The following is a 23,826-nucleotide window of genomic DNA, read 5'->3' as shown; positions in this document are numbered from 1 at the left end:
TATAAGCTGGGAAAATTACTCATCCAGCGATTTTATTGGACATTCAATTAAGAAAACAATATGATAATTTTTAGTTTTGTTCCCGGGTTTTATTTCTCATTTCTTTTGCTTTGTTCCCTAAACTATAATTCAAAAAGGCTGAAAGGAAGAAAGTTTAGTAAAATTGGTACACAAGCATATTATATTTATACAGAAACATTTGTAAACTCATCTGAGTTTCTTTAGTCTTGGCTTGGGTGATCTCGACTCAGGTTTTGGGTGATCTTGACTGAGGTTTTGGATGATCTTGACTGAGGCTATAGAATATATTAGCCACTGACAAAAAAGAATCCTAAACACTGTAAACTGAGAAAGTGGCATTCTTTCCATGGCATCCTGCAATGGCATCCTTCTCCCAGCTCCAGAAATCCCAAGGAAAACCTAGAGCAGCCTTATTGTCTTACAAAGCAAAAGTCTGAGTGTTGGTCCTATCAAAATCAATGATTATATTCCTCTGTCAAACTGTGGCCAATGATTATGGCTCCCTGAGCCATAAATTTATTTGCAGTTTTTCATAATCTGTGTTTATTTTTAAATTCAGTTGGAATTTGATGAACGGTTACAAAGAAATGAAAAAATAATCAGAAGTTAATAAGCCCAAGCAGTGGAGAAGAACAATTATCACTCCACGGCTCCTTGCAAAAAGACAGTGCATCTTTGGAAACATACAGAAAAATAGCAGCAAATTGGGGTTTCTAGTGTATTTACCATATAAGGCAAGATAGCATACTAAAAAAAAATATTACTGTTGCAATTCCAAGAATCATTACTTTAGGTTTTCAAGCAGTAGCTCTTCTTTATTGATGATGATATTTACTCTGTACCCACCAGTGCTTTTGCCAGTCGTAAGATGCAGAGATCAAAGTTTGCAGGTTGATGTGGGATGCAACAGATGGAAGCAAAGAAAGAAAACATACGAGGAGAACGGGAACAGTCTGCTTTACTTGCATGAATAACGCTAGACACACGTGTGCAGGTTTGGCATCGCGTTTTCAGTCTAAAAGCTGCCACCTTTCAGATAAACCGCCCTCAAAAGGTAGCACGGAGTAATCAATTGTGCAATGCAAAAGGGAACGGTATGAACTATAGGCAGAAATGGGGAAACCAAGTTGTTGTGTGTACTGAGCCGGGGCTGTGCGATGGGCTCTGAAAACCACAGATGGAGGTTTCGGAAACAGCTGGAGACTTTTGGAGAGATCGGTACCATGCCAGCTAAGGCTCCCCACGTGGATGCCTGTTCCCCAAACCCTCCTGCTGACAAAACTCCCAGCAGTCTCTATAGATGTTTGGACAGTAAGGAAACAACAGGCTCAGCTGCTCGGGAAGCGAGAAATCTTCGTTCTCAGGACAGTGCTTCAGGATGCCAGACTGGGTGACACTGACCGTGGGCTTTTCGCTAGCCTCAGAGGCACAGTGAATTGTGCCTTCTGATAGGAAAAAGTAAAACGGGGAAAGCACTTGCATAAATAGGCCCCAGGAATAGGATAAACCCCTGCTCCTGCTGAAATCAATGGGCGCAGTGCCACTGACCGCCCTTGGGACAGGACTCTGCTACTGGGACAAGGTGGTTCAATCCACTTATTGACATAAAGAATTGTTTTCAATTATATTGATCTTCAAGGGAAGATATAAGGCATTTCAGACAGTTTTAATTAATGTATGTCGTTCATAACCAGTGTGTCCTAAAGCTCCTTAGAAACTCACAGTCCAGAACTACTTAAATCAACGGGAGTCTTTAATTGCGAAAGAGTTCTCCATGGCTTCCCGGTGGGGAAGATGGAAGTACGTAGCAGAAAACGGTGTTGACATTTCACAGTCACTGCATTAAAACATTCAGTAATGGGCAAATACCAGAAATTGGGGTAAACAAAAGAGTGTGCATTTGCGGAGGTATGTACGATGTGCCTCAGGGGGGCTGTGAGCACAGAAACCAAGTCCAAGTGTCTCAGCATCCAAGACAAGCACATTTATCTTTGGGACTGCACACACGTTCATTGTTCTACCTGCACAAGGGCACATTATATTAAGAGCCGAGTATTAGGGTAGAAGTATTTACAGGTTTTTAATTTATACAGCCCTTTTGTGTAACGAGCATTTCATTGTTTTCGTGTCATGGCATATACAATGAGTCTGTTAGCACAGTTATTCCTCTCTGTGGTGATCTATAATTCTGTTCAGAGTTTCAGTGTACATTTTATACAGTGATTGCAGTCAGAAGCGTAACCAGCTTCTTTATGACTCCTTCATTAACTTTTAACCTTCAGTTTCCTATTTCCTATGTAACTGTCACAAAATAAATACCAACTCCATGGCCAGTCGTACACAACAACGCTGGAACCCTTTGCTGTTCGCTACTGCAGGAAAAGGAAATGGGCTTTTAACTCTGTGAGAACTGAATCATCACCGGCCTATGGAAGTGTAAACGGTGGTAAGTGTAAAGAAAGAGCAAAAATGAAAAAACAAGTTTGTGGAGACACAGAAGTCAATGTGCAACAAACCCGCTGCAGAGATGAGAGAACCTAGGAAGACTCACGTGTCCGGAGGGGGCATTGAAACAACAGCATGAACGAGGGTATAGGAAAGGGAAACCAAAACACACCAATTAAACTCAGTATTTTATGTCTTGACCTTCCTTTAGTCCAGTAACGTGCCAATTATGGGCAACATTGTTTTTAAAAGATCGCTTTACTCAGGAAAACTTTAAAACCTGTTGTGCTTTGATAAGCAACAGTCTTCTAAAGTAAACCTGAACTAACAGTTTAAAGTTAAATAATACAGAGGCCTGAATTAAAACCCTGGAAAAGTTGTAAGGTTAGGTCAATGAGACCAGTAACACTGAGAAAATAAGTGCTACTTTCAGTTATCTATTGAACAGAACAAGCATGACCAGAGCTTATGATAAGATATTCTCCTAGGAGACTGCCAATGAGGCTTCCAGTCCCTCCTCCACAAGCTCTCAGATGTTTTATTTATTGACAACTTCTTGAAACATAGAGGAAGATCCTATGAATAACCTCTAAAGGCTGGCCCTGAACTCTCACGTTGAGGATTTAAACTCCCCTGGGCTCCACCCACCATCCAGGTGAAGGGCATAAGTTCTGGAGTCGCAGGGTGGGTGTTGTGATATATAAATAGTGCACCTGAGGCAAGAGGGAAAAACTTAGTCCTGTTTTCTGTGGGTGAGCTAGTAGCAGAGAAGATCTCATCTATAGTGATGCACTTGAGAATGGATGAAGTTTAGGTGAGTTTATTTCACTTTAGTAAGAAAGAGGGAGAAAATAAAGAATGTGTGAAATTATTTATTTTAAGCTACTTTTTCTTGTAGGAGAAAATTCTAGTGCTAGAAGAAGAGGGATTTTATATTTCTTGATGCAATTTGGCAACAAGTATTTAGTGAGACTGAAGGATGTTTTATACACTGAGGGATGCCTCCTGTGACTGTTTTTAAGTAAAAAGAAAGAAGAGATAAGGAATAATGGTAGTAGAAGAGTGAGATAAGTAACTTACACAATGCTCCAAGCTTTCTTATAGACTTGAGCTAAGAGGTAAGGATGGCCTGCTGTAGGGTCTGAAGACTATGTTCTGCAGAGCCATTCAATATTTGCTTAGCCCACCATAATGATTCTGAGGCTATGCAATAACTCTTAAGGCTACAGCCAAAATGTATAAACATTAAATACAGGTTTTCACTGATCCAGAGGAGGGTGTACTGCTTCTTCATTGTCTTAATGCTGATGCCAGTGCCTACAGACCTTAGGATATTAAGCTATGAAGCAGTTGATGTAAACCAGGATATAGACTTAAAGAAATGTAACAAAGCTCTTATTGTAGATGTAAATATCTGAGGCTTAGGTTCTGTGCATAAACAGTATTTTTCTTGTGATCCAAAAGATGCATAAAAATAAAAAACAATTATGAGAAGGAAGTAGGCTATTAAAGCCATATTTCTGCAATAAGGTATTTGCATAAACATACTAGAAATTCAATGGAGTTCAAATACAGTATGATCATGAACAGCGTAATTAAATTACAATTTAAAATATGTGAACCATCTGCACTGCAATGTGAATCCTAGCACTACATTGGGAATATTGATGATGAGTTCTGTATTATGTAGTAAAATAAAATCAATCAAAGCTGTGCCAGTCCCTTCAACGTTTGCTATTAGTAGAGCATTCCCCTTGGCCTTGTCTAACTTATTACTGAGTGTTACACTTCTGTGGCTCCATAATTGCTTCAAAGACCTTGCAAAAGCTGAATCTAATGTGCTTTGTCTTGTGTGTGCCTTCTCTAAGTTCGTAGTCAAAATAAAAGGAATAGGAAAGACAGCGAGAGAGCTAGGTGAACTTACAGGAGAAAGCTTCAAGTGGAGAAATCAAAGCAGGCTGGAGAGTATTCAAAATAAAAGTTCTTGCCTGATTGTTGTTTTCATGCTAGTAGCAAATATATGGAAAGGTGGTGGCTGAACTTAATTTAGAAGTCTGTTGGAGACATGAGTTTGTCTTTGATACTTTGACTTCTGATGTTTTTTTGACCTTGGGAGAACGCCATAAGAAACATACCAGGAAAAGACAGCTGACCTCCTAAGCTAACAGGTATTTTCCAGCTACTGAAAACCACTGGTTTGGTTTAGTGTAATTTTTCCTTAAAAGTGTCATGCAGGAACAGTTCTGTTGCCCCTGGCTTCAAGACTGAAACCCCTGTGAAGACCAGTGTGCTATCGAGTGGATGTTTGGAGGTGATGGTGTGTGTGCTGTAGGCACCCCTCCTCCTAGGGGCTGTCTTCCAGGAATGACCAGGAAAGAGCCCATCCTCCCTCTGTGCCTGAGCCCTTTGTCCCCAGCCTTTCCACACCTGCCTTAAGCCCTTCTGCAAGGGAGCAGGTGGCACCGAGGACCTGCTTGCCTTCAGCTGTGGCTAATGGCCTGGAAAACTTCATTATCAGGTGAAGGACCTTCCTTAGATTTGCTGCTTTGTTAGCTAATAGCATGGTGTCCCCCCCAGTTTTACTTGGGTGCCAGGATAAAGGACTGAAATGTGATGTAATAGGGGCCCAGCAGCATGTTGCCAGGCAATGCTATACGGTAGCCTCCTGCTACCACTTGATCCTGCTGCAATTTCCACAGCTGATGGCTTTCAGCAGGATTTCAGGTTAATTCGAGGAGGCTGGGGTAGAGGGGGGGCAAACAAAAGGACCATTAGAGGCTCTGATAGAGAGGGAGAAGCAATTAAATGGGAGCACTCTGTGAATGATCAAGAAGTGTTGGGAAATGTCTTTTAAATATTCTGAGAAAGAAGTAGAAGTAATTTGTTAAGCAGGCTGGGCTATACAGTTGGACATCCTGTTAAATCTGAAGTGCAAACTGAATTGGTTTGTAGGATAGTTCAGTGCAATTTCTCCTTCTTTCATACATTTTCCCTTTAAGAATGACCATAGGAAAACTTTGCTTCTTTACTGACTAAGGTAAAGGGATGAAAACTCTTAATTGTTTTGTATTGTATGTATTTTGGTGAGACTGTGTTTCTTCCTGGACTGTGGTGTGAACTGCTTGTCTATTTTAGCTCTCGGAATCCTGAAAATGAGTACATTTAGGACTGGATTTGATGCCCTGTGCTCTTGTAGGCTTAAACGAGGGGAAGGATTAAAAGGTGGGAGGATGGGGCAAGCATGGATGGTTTTCTGTGGTTTTTATAAAGAAAAAAAAAGCTTTTACAAGGTGGTGGTGGGGAAAGCAAGAGTGAAGAGTTGGCTTTATTTGGATATTTGATGACATCTAATTTTAAAAATTAAAAGATAAAGGGTCAGGACTCTAGAGAACATCTCACAGCAACGCACAATAGGAAAGGAAAGTCACTCCTGTATAAGCCTATTGAGAATTTTTTGTCCCTTGTTTTTTAGATGGGTTTGTAAGCTCGGTTTTTTTCAGGCCTAAGTTACCTTATTAGATGCAAGGGAAATTTGAACCATGCTGTATGAGCATCTTTTCCAGTCACTCCTATCCCAAAGACATTAAAACTATTCTGGAGAGTTCCTTATTGCCATGTCTGACAGGAGTCCTCATCCTGACTCTTCTCAAAAGGGAGAAAGGAAAGAGTTTTTACAGACAAGCTCCTTGTAAAATTGTAAACAAAGCAGGTTAATTAAAAAAAATAAAGCAAACACCCCAAACCAAAGGATTGGAAGTTGGTGCAGAATTGATATTACATCAAATATATGTTATGCAGTAATGATACAGGAAAGTCTCGATGAATCCAGAAATTTAACACAGAGCTGTGATAGTGGTACTTACTCAATTACTGATTCGCTCATCTGTGGGGACTGCATCTGGATCAAAACTTTATTTCAATTCAAAAACCTGTGCAGAAGATAAATGATTCACTAGCCAGCTTTCTTCCAGTAAGTTTTGAGTACACTGAGTAAAATTAGCTGTGAGCAAGAACTTCACTAAAGCAAGAAAATTGCCATAAGACACTGCAGGTCTATAAAATCCATTAACAGTGATGCATTTCCAGTCTAGTTCCTGCAGCATGTTACTGATAACTTGGCAATTCAAGGTATTGCTTGCTCTGAGGGGATTCCTGTTATCTATATCAGCTGGGGACTGTGATCCTATGAGGCTGGATAATGATGGTGCTCCTCAACCTAGGGATGTTCACGAAGAGGACTCTTGGGTTGGATCTGTAAAATGCTCATATGCCTTACGGAGAAAGCCTGAAGTACGGATGTATTGAAAATCCCAGGTAGAGAGCGTCCTTCTTATTATCAAAACAACAAATAATGTAGACAGATGTAAGTTAAAAGGAATATAATAGTTATTGCTTCCTACTTCCTGTAGTGCAGTGTGCTGGCATGAGAAGGTGTGGTTCTGGTAGTTTATTGGTTAATTGCACCTGATGTTTCATCCTTTGTATGCAATCAGAAATATTTGTGAAGTGACAATCTCCTTACACCCAAATGATCCTATTATGCTTGAATAAATATTGTTTCCTAGGAGTAAATCCCAGTAATGTTGTTTCTTTTGTTACAACAAATCTAAATTTGCATTTTATCAATTCTTAAACATAGGTCACAGGCTATTTTTTTATTCTTAATGTGAGAACATTAAAAAAAACAACACCAAACCAACAAACACCGAACTGCCTGTTCTAAATCCTTTGTCCTATTTTACATGGAAAAATAAGAAAACTTAATGTCTGTCTTCAGTCTGAAATATGGAGATGTTAAACCAGTTTTTAATCAAATGCATTGTTTGTCTGGAGCAATTGTGCTTTCCGTAGCTCGCTCATATTATGGTGAACTCCCGAAGAATGGCTGGCAGATAGAAATTTTAGCATAAAATATATATAAATATGTCTTAATAACTTACTACTTTAGACTTAATTGGGGTACCTGGACAAGGTCCCTACATGCCGTACTTCTTCCTATTGTTCGGATCTTGCCTTTCAATAGTTCTCTGAGCTAAAGCAGCAATGCACTATAGCTTTACTTGATAGAAACCATCTTTCAAAATTAGCACAGTGTGGTTTTACGACATTTAACATTCAGCATGATATTAAACCATGTAATGATGTCATTATCAATTTGGTTAAAATAAAAATGGAGGGGAGGGGAAGAGAACTGGCATGGGACAGTCCTATGAGTTGTATTCCAGCCATGAGCTTTTGTTTTTCATCTCGGGGATATGAACCTCCAAAAACTAGAAGGAGCAGGCGGTTGTAAATACCTGGCCCCCTGGGTAGGTCTAAATGCATTTTCCATACCCTGGGTAGGTTTTCATAGGCACGTTCATGTTATGCCTTCCTGCAGAGCCCAATCAGAGCTGGAACATTCAGTTGTAATATACACCATTTTTTTGACCCAGGCTGTTATTGCACCTGTATAGGGAGACTGTGACATCAAAGGCAACACATGAAAGGTGAGGCGGGGGGGAGGGACGGATGGACAGCAAACCAGTAAATTTAGGGATTTGATTATTTGTGTAAATCATAGATATGACAACTTTCTTTGATGTAGCCAGCACAGAAAGGCTGGAAGGTGGTACTCAAATGTAAACTGTTTTCCAACTCCTGCATTCATCCTCCTCCAGAGCAAGATTTTGGTATGATAGTTTCCCCCTTTCATATTTTCCATACAGAGTGATTGCTCATCTGTTACTCATGCAGCTGCTGGAGAGAGCAGTAACAAAAGATGTTGATGTATAGCCCAGTCTGCCTTTTGGTATACAGAGGTCTTCAAACTATCCCTCCAAATATGGGTTATAAGAGGATATTTCAATGATGTTGGTCTGCTTGCTGAAATCTCCTGGAAACTGGGCTGGAAGCACCTTCATAAAGTGATAGTTCTTGCAAAATCAGGCTCCTGCCTGGAGACAGCTAGGTCGGGAAGGTGCTCTGAACCTGGGAGGTGAAAACTGGGCTCCTCTATGTGCTCAGAAGCAGCCTAATGCTGGATGTCACTGAGGTTCCTCTAATCACCAGTCTCGCCCATATAAGAATGGCAATGTTGATTTTACATCAATAAATGGTAAATTAGAAAGCTTACTAGTGTTCAGAAGCTTATAGAAAAACCTTTTACTGACTTAATTATACTTGATCGAGATAACTATAGCTTATGGGAACCCTAGGAAGCGGTAATTTCGGATTACAACTCAGGGACGCTTTGGACTCAGTCTTGCAAATTCCTGCTCATGAAAGCAATCTCAAAGAAGGCAGGAGGATTAATTTAGTGAAACACAGACTTTTAACATCAGTATTTTTAAGGTCTGATCCCATTCTTGCATCTGAGTAATTTCTTATGCCACAAGGCATCATTCTTCCTGTGCTTTTAACTAAAAAGCATCTTTCAAATATAGAATTTCAAGGCCTTTTCTCTCCTCAGTGTAATGAGCGAAGCATTTTAGGGCTGTGAGCTTGAAGGAATAAAGATGTTCCTAAAGTGGAACTCTTTGGACTCTTTGTCATTATTATTTGATAGCTAAGAGTGAAGTATCAATAATCACTTTGGGGAAGCATTATGTCCAAGCTGAAGTCAATTTTTTTTCTGTGAATTGGGCAGACAATTGGAGAAATGCATGGATGTACTGGCAAATTACCCACAGGATATCACAGTGATCTATCCCATGGGGCTGTTGAGTGGATTAATTAGTAATGCTTGGTGAAATAGTCACAATTAATGTATTTTATTAGCTTGATTTTTTTTTTCCTTTCCCCCCATGAAATTGCCTACGAGAAGCCTATAGATTTTTAAAAATGCATATAATTGGGATAACAGTCCGTCTGGATTTCAAATGCTTATCCAGCAAAGCAACCTTCCTGTCTGCTCTGTCACACAGAGGCTGTGCAGGCTGCAGTCCCAAAATGATGCTGAAAACTTATCCCCCTGTTTCTTCTGAAATCAGACAGCTAATGTGGAGCTGGCTCTCACCTATCTGAGACTATAGATCTGCAATTCTGCCTGGCTCTGGGACACATGGTCCCTTCAAGTGGACTTGAATTAAAAAAAAAAAACCAAAAACAAAACAGTGGTGTGGTGACAAGGGAAAAAAAAAAAGTTGGGTTAGTATTTCAGCCTATACTCTCAAGAGAAACCGATGATCTTTCAGATCAGACTAGTAGCAACTTAAAGATACCATAATGTTTCAATTCAGAATTCCAGACAGCTCCGAGAGAGGAAACTGCCATTTCCTATCCCATAATCATGCATTATTACTTTAAAAATACTTCAAATGCATCCCGAAGCAGAGAAATTTATCCTACATCTTGAATACAGATTATGCCCAGAGTACGTAGGATAAAACAGGAAAAGTGTTCTTTGAAGAGCATGTTTCACATACATTTGTTGCACTGAAAAAAATGGATTTTCTGCTCTCCTGCATCAATTTTAATTTTGCTGATCAATACAGACTGGAGAAAAATACGTATTTTCTTTATCTGCATGTGGCATTCTAAAGCACAATAATAAGAAAGAAAGCAATTACATCTACATCACAGATTTCGTATTTCATAGCAGTAAATTGCACTTTAAGTCTCATGTGGTGGAGCAAGGGATTTAAATAATATGCATGAAAGCAGAGCAGTCGCTACCATTTCGGAGACAATATCCTTTGATTTCAGAAGGAACCGGGCTCTTTGACAGCTACGGGCGGGTGCTGTGCTGGGGAGGGGGATTAAAGTTCTCCTGAGTCGATTGCTCGGGATTAATTTTTAAATTCCTTGAAAATTGCACCTAGGAAAAATGCGATGTAGTGTATTTGTTTATTTTTATTTCTGGCAAAGCCATTCATTCTCATGTGAACATCTTGTTAGAGGTGAGATCCAGGTGTAATTCCCAGAGGGTTGAAACGGAACCCAGTGGCAAGCAAACTGCCTCACATGGGCACTCTTCCCCAGCCCTGGGAAGCAGCAATGGGGTATTGAGGTTATGTGTTTGAAATCCTTCTCTCTTTCATCAAAACCCATCTGATTAGATTCATCATGGGATTAAGAGAACATGTTCAGAAAGCCTATCATAATATGGAAGTGAGGAAGTCTTTCTTTGAACATCTGTAGGCATAGCGAGAGCATCATTTTCCCGCGGCAGTCGTGTCTGAGGGAAGGGGAGCTAAACTCTCTGTGATCACAGCTGCAGCATTTACTCCAGCCTAGACTTTGTGCTTCTGCACAGGGATCCTTCGTATCTCAGCACGGTTTCAGTTAGCAGTGCTAATTGCCACGACGTCCCCAAACCTGGGAAGGGGGGGATGCTGCTCCAGTGGCTGGGTTTCCAAGTGTTCCAGGAGAAAACAGTAGCTGGGAGACTGCTGGTGCTGTGTGCTGATTAGTTTTGATGGATGAATTGCTTTGGAAATGGTATTATACATCAGCACGCTCAAAGCGAGTCCTTCATTCCCTCATGGAGGTGATCATCCTCATCCTCCTTCGGATGCGTTTTCTGGGAGAGGAGGAAGACAGATCATGCTGGGGGGGTGGCCAGCGAGCTGGAGTGGATGGAGCTGCTGCTGTTCACCATATTGTGCAAATCCGAGGGGGCCGACAACATCCCGTAGAGTATTGCAAATCACATTAACAGTACCCAGATAGCAGCGTTTGAGATATCCGGTGACTGATGTGTATGAATGACTAAAGCCATTAGCCTTTCCTAGTAGTATTTCCACTAATGATTTCCAATTGGATGCTCTAAGAAGGAAAGCCACGCAAGGGAAGTGAAAACAAAGCCATTTGGTCACTGCTGGGTAAAGCTCTTCAACTGGAGAAAATGGTACAGTTTTAATAACTGGAGCTTTTTTCCCTTTTTTCCCTGAAAACATACAGAAAAATTGACAAAAGAACCCAACCAATAATTGGCTATATGTCAGCATTCTGTATGTAGTGCTGAAGGGACAAAATCCTTCTTGGGAGCCCTAGGGCAAGCTGCGGGGCTGCAGTGTGACCACTTTGTGTCTGCTCCTTGGCCCCCGGGGCTGGCACCGCAGCTGTCACCTTTTGCGTCCCCAAAGAAGCCTTTCTCAGCTCATTGTTTTGCATAAACACAAAGGGGCTTTCCCCCTCAAATCTCCCCTCAAAGGCAGCCTTTTAAAAGCTGGCAAGGAGCCTCAGAGCAGGGCTTTTTGTGGGACCCCCTTTCAGCTCCGCTGCAGATTTGCTTTAGCAGCCCTACCACTTTGCATTGCTTCTCTCTGTGGGGCAAATCCAGCCAGGTAGCTCAGCTGTGACATGTTTTTGTGTGTGTAACCCTTCAGCAAAATGGCTCAGTCATAAGTAGGTCTGTACATGACGGCTAACATCCAGGTTTTTATCTGTTTTATAATTCTTCCCCAACGTCTGCCCACCTTTGGGTGAACCCCCGCAGTCTCTGCCATGGCAGCTTCTGGGTGCACAACCAGGTTCAGCAGTATCTAAGGATGTAGTTGTGTCCAAAAAGCTCTTTTTTCCAAAGGCACTCTTATATTTGCGCTTGGAAGTATCATAGATTGTGCCTTCTATTTATGCCTTGCATATATTTATGTACAATAAAGCTGTATCCAATTCCTTTCTTCTTACACACATATAACAGAAAACTCAATTAGGATTTAATCTGCCGGGTGCAATGCCTGCTTTCTGAGACAGTTATTTTTAAGTGACTGCAATGTTCTGTTGAATCTGCAGTTTTTCCCTGGAGAAGCCTCTGGCTGGTCTGAGGCACACCATGGGTTACATTGTGGTCTGTGCTGCTGCCTTGACTACCTGTGCCATCACTTTCCAAGTGATGCTGTTTGCCCCCACTTCTCTTCCCAGCTTTCTGCTTCCCCCAGATTTGCTGGGGATCCCTGGGGGACATGTCTATGATGTTCTCCTGCAGACCATCTTCTGGTCCGGGCTGCTCTCATCACAAATGCAAAAATGAAATACAGCCATTGCATTTTTTTTTTCCCTGAGCTCTCCATTCCAAAGAAGCCCAACCAAACAGAAAGTGATATTTAAGCACCTTATCTCTGTGAGAGCAAATGTTGAAATGCTGATGTTTTCAACAGAGTTGCAGTTTTGATTTTTCCACCAGCTGTACGGCGTTGACTGTATTGCCACCTCTTTGTAATCAATACACTGAATTCTAAACTTTGTGTCTCTTTGATCAGACCCCCATATCACCCCAGGCTTCATGGATTTGCTTCCTTGTGGTTCCTGTACAGACAAGGTAGCTGGATCCATTAGCCACGCACAGCAAAAATGAAGGTCCTCCCACTTATGCCATGAAGCAAGGCTGTTCAGCAATTAAAGGGGACTAGATGGAGAAAGATTGAAATGGGTGGGCTAGAAGCAGTGTCCTGTTGGGGTGGTGGTGGTCTATGTGCATGACAGGCATGTGGGTCAGCAGGATGGGAGCTTGGGTTTTCCCTCTTGCTGGCTTTGTCCTTCCACAAGGTTGTGATTGGGAGAGGGGAGGAGCGCTGCAGTTTATTCAAACTCAGCCATATACAGGTAACAATCTATCTCCGATGGTGTCACTGCTCCTGTGGGCTCCTCCTCCTCTTCTCCTGTTTCGGAAGGCATTTAGTTTTGCCTCACAAGCCAAAGTTTGGCCTCTGGGCTGTCATTTGAACCCTGTAATACAGGAGTTTGTGGTATTTCTTTCAGGACCAGGAGGTGGGTAGCCCAAATGTGCTCAATGTACCTTAGCTTGAGAAGTCACATCTGCCTACATGTACATGAAACTGTCTCCATTGCTGGAAATGGGTAACTGTGCTGCTGCTCTTCCCAAAGGTGCTGAGCAGTGCTCCTGGCACAGGTCAGCTGTCCCATCGGGATGGAGGAGCTTGAACATCACCATTACTCAGGTACTCTACAGCTGGGACTGCGCTCGCTTCAGGGAGGACGGTGCTACAAAATTATTATTTGTATGTCCACGTAATGGGTTTAATTAGTAGAGATCATCATTGGGCCCAGTAGAGGGAAGTTGTTTTAAAGTCGCGGCTTGTCAGGCTTGAAAGGGAACAACACTGATTCACCCAAGAAGCCCATGCTACGGTGAGTGTGGGAATGCCAGAGGCCAGATTCTGGGAGCACACAGCCCTGTGAGCTGTGCCATTTTGTACCCTGAGGCTGGGAAGAGTGTTCCCCAGATCCAGCCCTGGCCATACCCCGAGTCTGCACCCAGGAGCTCCGGCCAAAGGGGACCATCCTTGTCCCACTCGAGCCACTAGGTCCTGGCTCCCAGGGGCAGCCCCTTTGCCCTGGAACGAGCCACCGGCTTCTCAAGTTACCTTATTTATGATCACGTCTCAGATGTAATTTAAAAAACACTCAAGTAGACATATCCAGTTAATCTGATAAAATGTCAAAATACTTCTATGTACAAGATAATCATCTGCAGGCTTCCTACGAGTGCTTGCCGAGAATAAAGGCAGCCTTGTTCAGAGAAAATACCTGGATAAAACAGCACCTTTTGAGGCAGGTAATCATCAGGAAGATATTCTGATAAAAAACCTGCGTATCAGAAATGAGCTGTAGCTCTTGCTGCAGAAGAACTCCCCACAAACACATACTTGCATACCAATACCAACAAAATGAGATGAATATCCATCTGTTGTATGTAAAAACCGATGTAAACCCCTTGCCTTCAGTGCAGTTATGTCTCCTCTCAGCAGATGAGGCTATGAATGATGTAATTAAGGGGCAGATTTTAATTAATCTTAAGGGGCAGTTTTAGGCAGGGCAAAAAAAGATGGTGGATGGCTGGGCCGCCTCTTCTTACTTTTGCCAAGTGCCTCTATGCTTATGGTTTTCGTTTCTTCTAAGAATATTAAACCTAAATACTGAGCTGAAATTTTCCCTGTGGGAGGTCAGCTTTCTGGTGGCTTTATTTACTATTTACTTCAATAGAAACAGTTTGGTAATTCTGAGAATAAGACGAGAGTATTTTACCTTATTGAATAACTCTGGCGATCCTCTTTAAAAAAAAAAAATAATAATCCACAAAAAGATTAACTGTTTCCATTTGGAGGCAGGACGTTTATATTTACTCTGTATCACAGGAGTTTCCTGACATGGTAAAATTTTTCTTTCGGTGTGACAGCACCAATAGTATTATGCTATTATTTTTCATATATTGTTCTTTAGAACAGCGCAACAAACAGAATGGCTTCATTTCCACTCAGGCTGTTTCCCTTCTCTCGTTTCAGCCCCTTATAGACAAAGAGATACAAGGCAACGGGGCGTGTAAGAACCGCAAATTGGAAGTGAGTCCTTGCTGCGAGGCATAGCTTCAAACATGACTTTCTCCATTCCAACATCAGACTAGGTTTTCATCCCACCTTTTCCCTATGCAAATTGTTAACAGCGAAACGATCGTAAGGATTTAAAGAAAGGCCAGATGAACAGTTTCAAAAAGACATGGGTGTTTTGCTTCAGGAACTCCCTCTAGACCAGGGACGGCCTTGCGGGCGGTTTGTAATTGCCTGTTGTAGGTTTTCCTGTGCCTCCCCCTCCCACCAGAGAGAGGGTATGATTGATCAGAACCAGGAGGATGATTGTATTAACTTTATTTTGAAGTTCGTTTTGAGCTGGGAGTGGAAACTCGAGACAATCCTCGTGTTATTGAGAAACTAGGGAGAGTCGCTTTATAAAACTCTGAATTGAATTTAAACTCTGGTCTCTTGTTTTATAAATTGTCATTTTTTCCCCCCACACCTCCTTTTTCTTGTGAACAAAAGCTTGTAAGGTGATAACTTTTAGTATACTATAATGATCCTGAAAGGAAGATATTTTGGAGTCAAACGTACCACTCAGAAGCAAAAAAGCGTATTCCAGTGAAGAAGCTTATTTTCAAATTAAAAACAACCCTTTCCCTAAGTGCTTGGGCAGGAATGGTTCAATTCTTCACGCAGGAGAATAGCATAGTGCTTTATGGGGTTTAGTGGTACTTATTAACAATAGATTATAAGCCTAAATCCTGTATGATTCTCACATCTGTGTCATTAAAGATGAAATGTCTCGGACCAGAGGCAGCAAATGGAGACTCTTTTATATTTCACGTGCACTGGAAGTTTCAGCTAGTCTGGTTTAGATGCAGTTTATTCTCTTTCTTTGCAAGAAGAGCTTTCAGCTTATGGCTGAGGGAGGGGAAAAAAAAAGTCTTACATCTTTCCCATGTTGTTTTGGATTTTCTCTGTTTCCTTTTCATTACCACAGTCACCTAATTACTGCCTGAACATGTGTGTTTCCTCTTCGCCCCCCACCATCTCTCTGCTGCATCCTTTCTGGGTTTCCCCTTCCATTTGTTTTCTGCTTCAGCCCCACTTCTGGGCCTACTGATCCCTATGTCCTTGTCCTAATTTCTTTTCCAGACTGAACTCATTTCCTTTCTTGGCCATATTTCTCCTGACCCAGTCCAAGCTTCCTTTACACCTGCCCAGAGCTATTTTCCTGCCAAACCCAAAATACAGTAATTGTGCTATGAAAGTCTCTTAAAAAGGCCAAACACTGGAAGATGCAGAAAATGGTAGTGTTGTGTGCTGTCTTGCTCTGCACTTATACAGTTTCTGGTGATCCAAGTATGGGTGCCGGTGAAGTCCGTATCAGATATTGGGTAGCATGTGCCCCCAAAAACATTTCTGAGCATAAAAGGACAGATGCAAAATCTCAGTAAATTTGTGTAGCTCAGTTGCGATGATAAAACAATATTTTATACCAGATGTGGATTTGATCCCTGGAGGAGGAAGATAGTAGAGATTATGAAACAAAGCACACTGGGTTTGCTGGTTTGTTTGTTTTCAGTGCAATAAACTTCCAGAGCTTTGTTTTGCATTACGATGACATTGCTGGCATGTCTGTACTTTATCCCGCGGAAAAAATTTATCCCAGCCTGTTCTGTTTTGTTCTGAGTAAGAACTTCTCCATTTACACTGCCCTTTTCTGTTTCCTGTCTTGCACTTGGAACTTTGGTTTCTTTACTTGCTTTGATTTAAAAGTCCCCCTAAAGGCTGGTCAAGCGCTGAGCAGGAACCTTGTTAAGACCTAGGTTTGACCAGAACTTGTAAAATTTCATTCCTCATTGCCTCCCTTGGCTTTAAAATTAGCCAGTGCAGTGTTTCCTACATTAACTTTACTAAAATGCATTATAGGAAACAAATCACTATCGGAAGTTGCTTCATGGTATTCAAATTGTGGAAGGAGTCTGTAGTCAAAGATTAGCTTTTGTTTTAAACCTGGCTGAACTAGCAGGAAAGACATACAGAGAACGGCCCCCTGCACCTCCACATACTCTGCTGGGTATGTCATCTAAGGAGTGGTGATGGCTAAGGAACGGTAATGTATGTTGCAGCCGTAGTGTCTTGGGCTGTGATCTTGCCACATCTTAAAAGTAATGTAGCTTTCAGGGCTGGTCTGCCTTTGGTAAACTTCCAAAGAAAACCTAAGTGTTATAATAAGTGACGTTGGTGATTTAAGAGGTGGCACTTTCCTTTCTGTGTTAGTCCTAAGCCAACGCCGCAGCATGGTGGTAGAGAGAATTATGCTTCTCGAGGTGTTATGCTTTAGAGGAGATGCAAAACGGTGATCCATTGCTCGTGTCTTTATTTTCTGTCATTCTGTGATACCCGATGTGGAAGTTTTTTCCCTTAGAAAGCAGCTTGGAGACAATTGTGTTTCTGCAATAGTTTCTCGCACTTGTGTTAGGTCTTTGAAGTGCATTAGTGCAGTGCTATTATCTTATGAGATATCATATGACTAAATGTGGGCTATGGCTGCTGCTTCTTGGTGATCTTTAGTGACATAGGGAGAAACGTCCATAAGACTAACTTGTAGAATGCAAATAATACGTAATAAAGTGCTCTTTGCTAATCCTACATTTGATATAGGAAGCTGAAGTTCCAAACCTTAGTTCTTGCATTATTTTTTCAAGGTATTCACATACACATATGCAAACCCTGCTCCTGAATGCAGATAGGTCCTTCCTTGTGCACGTAGTTATTTTGACTTGTTGCACTTTAATGGTCTTTTTGCTCAACTGTTCCAAGATGCATCTGATGGCTCCGCCTGGGAATGCACCCTAGCACATTGTGTGTGTCGAGAGACGGATAATAAATAGTTGGGAAAGACAGTCACTTGCATAAGGAGTCTAATAACTTCTCCCTGTTGGTGGTACTATAAGATACAGATGTGGGAAACAGCAAGAGGTCCTAACTGGTTGTGGTAGAGGGTTACGGACAGCGAGAGAAATAAAGGTAGTTACAAGCCAAATCTTTTTTCCCCACCTGAAACGATAGGCTTGTCAAACACTAAATGACAAAGCCAGGTAAACACTTATTTCCCGCTGTTACATAAAATCTAACAGGGTGATGTTTTCAGTAGTCCCCCTCTCCCGCAAATGCATGCTCGATTTGATAGAATATCTCCTGTTGGACTACACGTCGTCCTGTGTATTCCCTCCACGACCTCAGCACCTCTGTGATGAAGACCAGCTGTACCACATCCCAGATGGTTATAGAGTAGCCAACATCTCGCTCAAAACTCATCTTTCTTCCTGGCACTCGAAGGTCAGGGGATGTTTTTGACATCGCTTTCTCTCCCTCCAATTACAAATAAATGACCAATTCTCTTCCAGCCCTTGGAAGTCATCAGTTCCTCTGGGCTGCAAGTCCAGAAAGGTCTAGCGAGGAAAAAACCTTACGGTATAAAACCGCTGTGGAATGGGGGCTTCGTTTGCTTGGTATTGCAGAGGCTTCACCCAGTGTCAGGGTCTTGCTGGGTTGTGAGCACAGAGCAAGGCGGGTCAGGATGGGGAGCGTTTGCAGAGGCGGCTGCAAGATTTTAAAAAAAAAAAAAAAAAAAAAAAACCACCACAGTGGTTGAGCAAAGATTAATCAATCAGCAGGCAGCAATCACAACTGTTATATATAAATGCAGTCTGTGTAAAACAGAGCCACGGCAATTAAGTTTGCAATTTTTTTTTTAATGTGGCTGGAGAAGAGGTTTTTAAATCGTGTTCCAAAAAAAAAACCCAACAAACCCCACCCTCCTTCTGTTTTTAACACATTTTCTTTCTGAAACTTTTACTTCTTCTTCCAAAAATGAATTTGCCTCCATATGTCATAGCTATTCCTGAGGAAAGATGTCTGATAGCCTTAAAACATGTACAGTGAAACATTTGGGCTGTGATACACATTCGAGTATCGTACAGCTTAATGCCCTTGGCCACCGCGCTGAACTCCGATGATGTTTTGAGGTGTGTGTGTATGGCATCAGCTGTGGCTTTGCCAGAAGCCCAAGGTGCAAACACCATTTTAGTACACTGCCCTGGGAGCAGAGGCCAAATCCTTGCCTAATTGCCTTTGGTAATTAGCTCTGCAGCTGGGATGTGCTATGGCATGTCGACACAGGTCTGCTTTCTGGTGTTCTTCCTGGAGGGGAGTAAAAGTCCTCCTACCTTTGCCCAGGGTACTCACCCGTCTCCTTACTGCCCTTACTTCCTTATTGCAAGAAGGAAATATAAGGTAAAAAATTCAGTCTGTCAGACTGCTATGATAGCAGATGGACAGACCACTGTTAAACACTAAAATGGACATAGAATGTGTTATGCTTAATAACTAAAAATGTTACGACACCACCTTTTTGCCTTGCCTCTTCAGTCTTCCAGTGCACAAAAGCCTTTATGGCACGAACACCTTAGTCTGAGTCCCAACCAGATCAAACAGCAGCATTAACTGTTAATATAAACCCAAATGTGTTATAAAAGGTTTTACTGCTTTCAAGATAGCATAATAGCTATATTTATAATGATGGAACAAAAAAAAAAAAAAACCAAAATCAAAAAAGGAAAAGAATCCTACTTATTAAACCTGTGGCTAAACCCAAGAAAATTCTTCATTGCTGTTAAGGCAATTCCAGATATTCACATGTCAGCCTCCATTATCCTGTTTCTCTAGGCTGTAGGAAATTCCACTTACATCATTGACTTCCTGCCACTGTGGAAAATAGGTTTTGGTAATGGTTGAGAGTTAGAATTAGCCCTCGTCTGCCTTGTCCTCCAGTTCTTGACCACGCCAGTTTAATTACCCAGAAATTATTAGCGCAGTCTTTTTCTTTTGCCTCCCTCCACTCCCCAGCATTTCCCCTCTATTAAGCAGAATCAAGTTTTTGCAAGCCAGAGCAAAAGTAAGATTTAAGGCGGTTAATGCTGCTCTGAGCAAAAATCTCCCTCAGTCCAAAAGCTATACCAGGCGCAGGGAATCCCAAAACTGGAGGGAAAAATCGTTGGTTTCTACCATCAGAAAGAACCGCCATGCTCCTTTGCAGAGCTTTAAGGACCAGTAATGATGCCCCCATTGCCTGAGTAGCAGGAAAGCCGCTGTTTCCCACAACTTCACACAAAAATGCAGCCGCGAACGTTAAATTAGGATTGTTGCCACTGCGTGTCAGAGACGCCTGACAGGGGCTGCCCTGTTTGCTGACTGCCTTTTGACAGCTTCCAGAGATTACCGAGGAGCTGATACACCCGTGGGACGCTTCTGCTGGTTAGGGATGTGGCAATGACCTTCAATGAACTAGCTGGGGAGGGAATTTCGCTTTAGGTGCGGCTGAGGCTCTGGTGAGACTGAAGCACCGTGAATTAATAACGGGTGGTTTTAGGTCCTGTGCTTCATCCCCTCTTCTCAGTCTCGCTGTGCACAACAACATTTATTTGTTGCTTGTCTCTGGCAAGCATAAGAAACAGAGAAAAGGAGGTGATCCCAATGGTACTGGCAGCAATTTGTGCTTTTCGCTGTAGTTCGTGTGCTTATAATATTGTCAGGGATAATAGCTTAAGGCAACGCAGCAGCAAGGGCAGCTGATCATCATCTCCCTTTGACTGCTGAGAAGAGATTCAGAGCCTAAAATAGCAAGCATCATCTTTCCTTGAGAGTAATTGCTTTATTGGTTTTACATTCATACCCCTAAATGATGTGTTTCGGGGAGGTAATGGCTCCTTACCTTAGCTCTGTAATAAATATTTGTGGGAGTTTTTTTAATGAGCATTTTGCAACTCCCTCCCCATTCCCAAGTGAGGGCACTTCCACACAAGGAGGAGGAGCTGTCGTGCTCATCTATGCCCACCCCACCCCCCCCCACACCCCTGTTTTGGGTTTGTTTTTCATCTGACGTGCTTGCCAGAAGCTCATTCCAAGGGCAGAGATTTCCAGCCCAGGGTCTATTCTTGTTTTCTCAAATTATTTTGCTGAGAGAAATGCCCTGCTGTGATATCAAATGAGAAATGAAACAAAGTGGTGGGAGATTTGATTAATGAGCCTCCTGTCGGCGTGGGGATGCGTGGGCGGATTAGGCACAAGAGCAAAATTACCCAGCTAAACCTGGGTGCCGAGAGGGCTTCTCAGAGCGTTAAGCATTTGCACGTGTTTCATTCTCTAGACTGGCATCTTAAGTCAGGCTCTTGGGTACAGCTTATTGATAGTGAAACTGGGAGCCTTTGCCGTTTGTCAGCTTACACGGGTAGTAATTAGCCATTAGAGTGCAGTCCTATTTTTTGTAATTAACTTTGTGTCAAAATTTCTCTGTTCGTTATCTGTGGAAAACACTCACAGAACAATCAACGTCCATCTTACTAGAAGTGCTGTTGAATGCCCTTATTTTCCTCAAGCTATCCCTTCTGATATTCCCCCAAAGTCCCCGACTGCTTGCTATCTCCTTCACCTTATCATGTCTTGGAGGGACTGAACGAGGGTGACGTGAGTTTGAGGGCTTTCTTTTTTTTATCATCTCTATGAACACACCTGAATACTTCGCAAATCTCATTCAGCACAAGTAAATAACACATAACTTTAATATTTGTGTTTATAGTTGTACCTAGAGGCCTAGTGTCTATCTATCTATACGTCGGTAGTATCAATGACGGCAAAGCAAGGGAAATGCTTTAAACTAGCTGTCTGTCTGGTTTAGCCCTACCTAGATACAAAGCTTGTTAGTGGTAATGTGTAACTCTTTGGGGCTTGATTTATGCAGCCCTAGAGAACGTGCAGCAGTTGTCAGCTTCAGAAGGGGAATAGCAAAGACGGTCTGTTGGTAATGTGTTGATCCGGACCACTCGCCTTGTTTAATTCCAGTTGTGGCTGCAAGTCAAGGCTGAGGATGATGCACTGCATGTATTTATTATTTTTTTTTTCCCCATACCCTTCAATTCTCATGGGAAAAGAACACATTAAGTGCAGCTTTTCAGATCGCTCTCTAAAAACAAAGGAGGAAGCGGGGCCTGTTAGATAGGATGATCACAGACAAAATATTCATGGGAGATGTCTCCTCCCAGCGAGCCCCTTTCCACACCCACAGGTATTACAGTCATTCAAGAATTCAGAAGACAACAAAACCTACCCATCTCCCAAACATTGTTCTTTTCACTCCCCCCTCGCCAGCTGGAAATAGGCCGATGGCTAGCTTTGATATCTAGCTGGTGGAAAAACATCCACCTCTGCAAATGCAGGCAGGGACGGATCGTCATAGCAATAGACATACATTCACCCCCCACACACCAGACAAGCCTGTCCTCTGGATGACCACTTTTAGAGAGCAGGAGCTTTACCAGAAAAGGGACTTAGTGATGAACAAGGCAGAAATGCGCTAAGGGAAAGTCTAATTGACCCAAAGGACTTTCTGTTTCCGCCAAATCTGAAGTCAGCTAACGAAAATCCCTCACAAGGAATTACACGTCAGCCTTTCTTGTCCCGGGGCTCCCCAACTGCAGTGTGCTCGCTCTGAAGCCACCTGCAGAGGAAGAGCAGAGAGGTCCCTCCGATATCTCTCCCTGGCTTCTGCTCTTTCTCTCCCCAGCCTTCCAAGGAAAGCCACCGCCAAGGAGAACTGGAGCTGCTGCTGTGCAAGTCCCTGCAAACCGTGGCTTAGCCTAGCATTCCGCTGGCTTTTCAGCTCTTTCCTTATAGCCTCCTAATTTCCCTTTTCATCCTAAGAACATTTGGAAAAGGCAGCATGTAGGGATCTTTTTTTTTTCCTTTCAGGCAAATGTATCACCTCTTTATGAAATCAAACCAGATCTTTAATGGAGCTCGTCTCCCTTCATTTAAACAACAGGCAGCTACCAGGTACGGCATTACTACTGCCTGTAATTGTAAAAAAGCTTGTATAGTATAACACAAATTGGCTCCCAAGAGCCACAGGGACTAAACATAATGGTCCATCAACTCTAATTTTCTTTAAAAGTGGCTGGTATGAACTGCATTAGAGGAGGGAGTTAAAAACCCTGCATCACGCAGCTATTTGCTTGAACCGCTCTCCCAAAGGACAATTTTTTCCTAGGTTTACACTCTGAAATGCAACAGTTCCCTTCCATACCTGTTGTTTTCTTGGGAAGGGGGATGTCTTTTTTAAAAAAAAAAAAAATCTGATCTTTCTTTCAATAAAAATAAGTGCTTTTTTTTTTTTTTTAAATTGTGCTAAACTGCACAAAATGTCTTGGTCCGAGTTCCCCCAGTCACTGAGTGAATGTGCATCTCCTTTAAAATACGGCAAAGGTAAAGGCCCCCCCATTCACTGAATGCCCCTTGCCATTACTTTCGTGTTTATGAGAATGGGCAAGCCTAGCTTACCTCCTTTATTTCCTTCATTATTCTGCCCAGTTGTGCATTTTCTTTTAGTCATCTCCTCCCGGAAGCACGGGGGACAACCCCCTCGGTCACTGTCCCTAACCCTGGGTGCCCACCCAAGGGCCATTTGTGGGCTCACCCGAAGGCGCTCGTCCTGCCCCAAGATACGTTGTTCCCACCTCCTGGTGCCCCAAACTTGCCACAATTGCTTTAAAATAAGAGTATCGCAGTCGCTGGCTTCAAAGGAGCAGCGTCTTGGCTTTCACGTTTCTAACCCTGCTCTCCCGGCCAGCCTGGCATTTGAAAAGAGAAGAATCGCTTGGCTTTAATTGTGGCTTTTTTGAGGTGAGTAACATATATAAGGGTATTTTGTAAAATAGCACAGAAGACCATAAAGCTTTAGAAAAAGGTTTCCCGTTTATTGCAGAACACCTTGTTTTCCTGTTGGTGCAAAGACTAAAAGACACAAAGACCCTCTTTCCCTCTAATCAGGTTACAGCGTCACAATATGGCTCTCTTTATAGGGGTCATTAGATCTTTTCTGTGGGGAAAAGAGTTCTTTCCATAGCTTTGGTGAATTAACTCTTTTGTCTGTAACAGAAGGTGCTTCCCTCAAGCAAGCTTTTTTTTAGGCTCTACAAAGCAATTTCAGCTGCCTGGAAGTTGCCTGTTTATTTTACTCCCTTTGTTTGCAGAAAATGCTGACTTTCTGAAGAAAACACTATGC

At 42.3% G+C, this 23,826-nt stretch overlaps 1 long non-coding RNA gene across 1 annotated transcript; it reads left to right on the top strand.

The window, feature by feature from the left end:
• The first annotated feature begins 3,204 nt into the window (after nt 1-3,204).
• On the top strand, nt 3,205-15,443 carry LOC141743707 (uncharacterized). The gene is made up of 3 exons (XR_012587172.1): nt 3,205-3,280; nt 13,276-13,349; nt 14,694-15,443. It is a non-coding gene; the product is annotated as an uncharacterized LOC141743707 (long non-coding RNA).
• Nucleotides 15,444-23,826: the final 8,383 nt, after the last annotated feature.

This window comes from Larus michahellis, chromosome 5, assembly GCF_964199755.1.
Source record: "Larus michahellis chromosome 5, bLarMic1.1, whole genome shotgun sequence".
Lineage (NCBI taxonomy): Eukaryota > Metazoa > Chordata > Aves > Charadriiformes > Laridae > Larus > Larus michahellis.
Note: the sequence above shows the minus strand (reverse complement) of the source record. Positions and strands in the feature narration are given on the sequence as shown.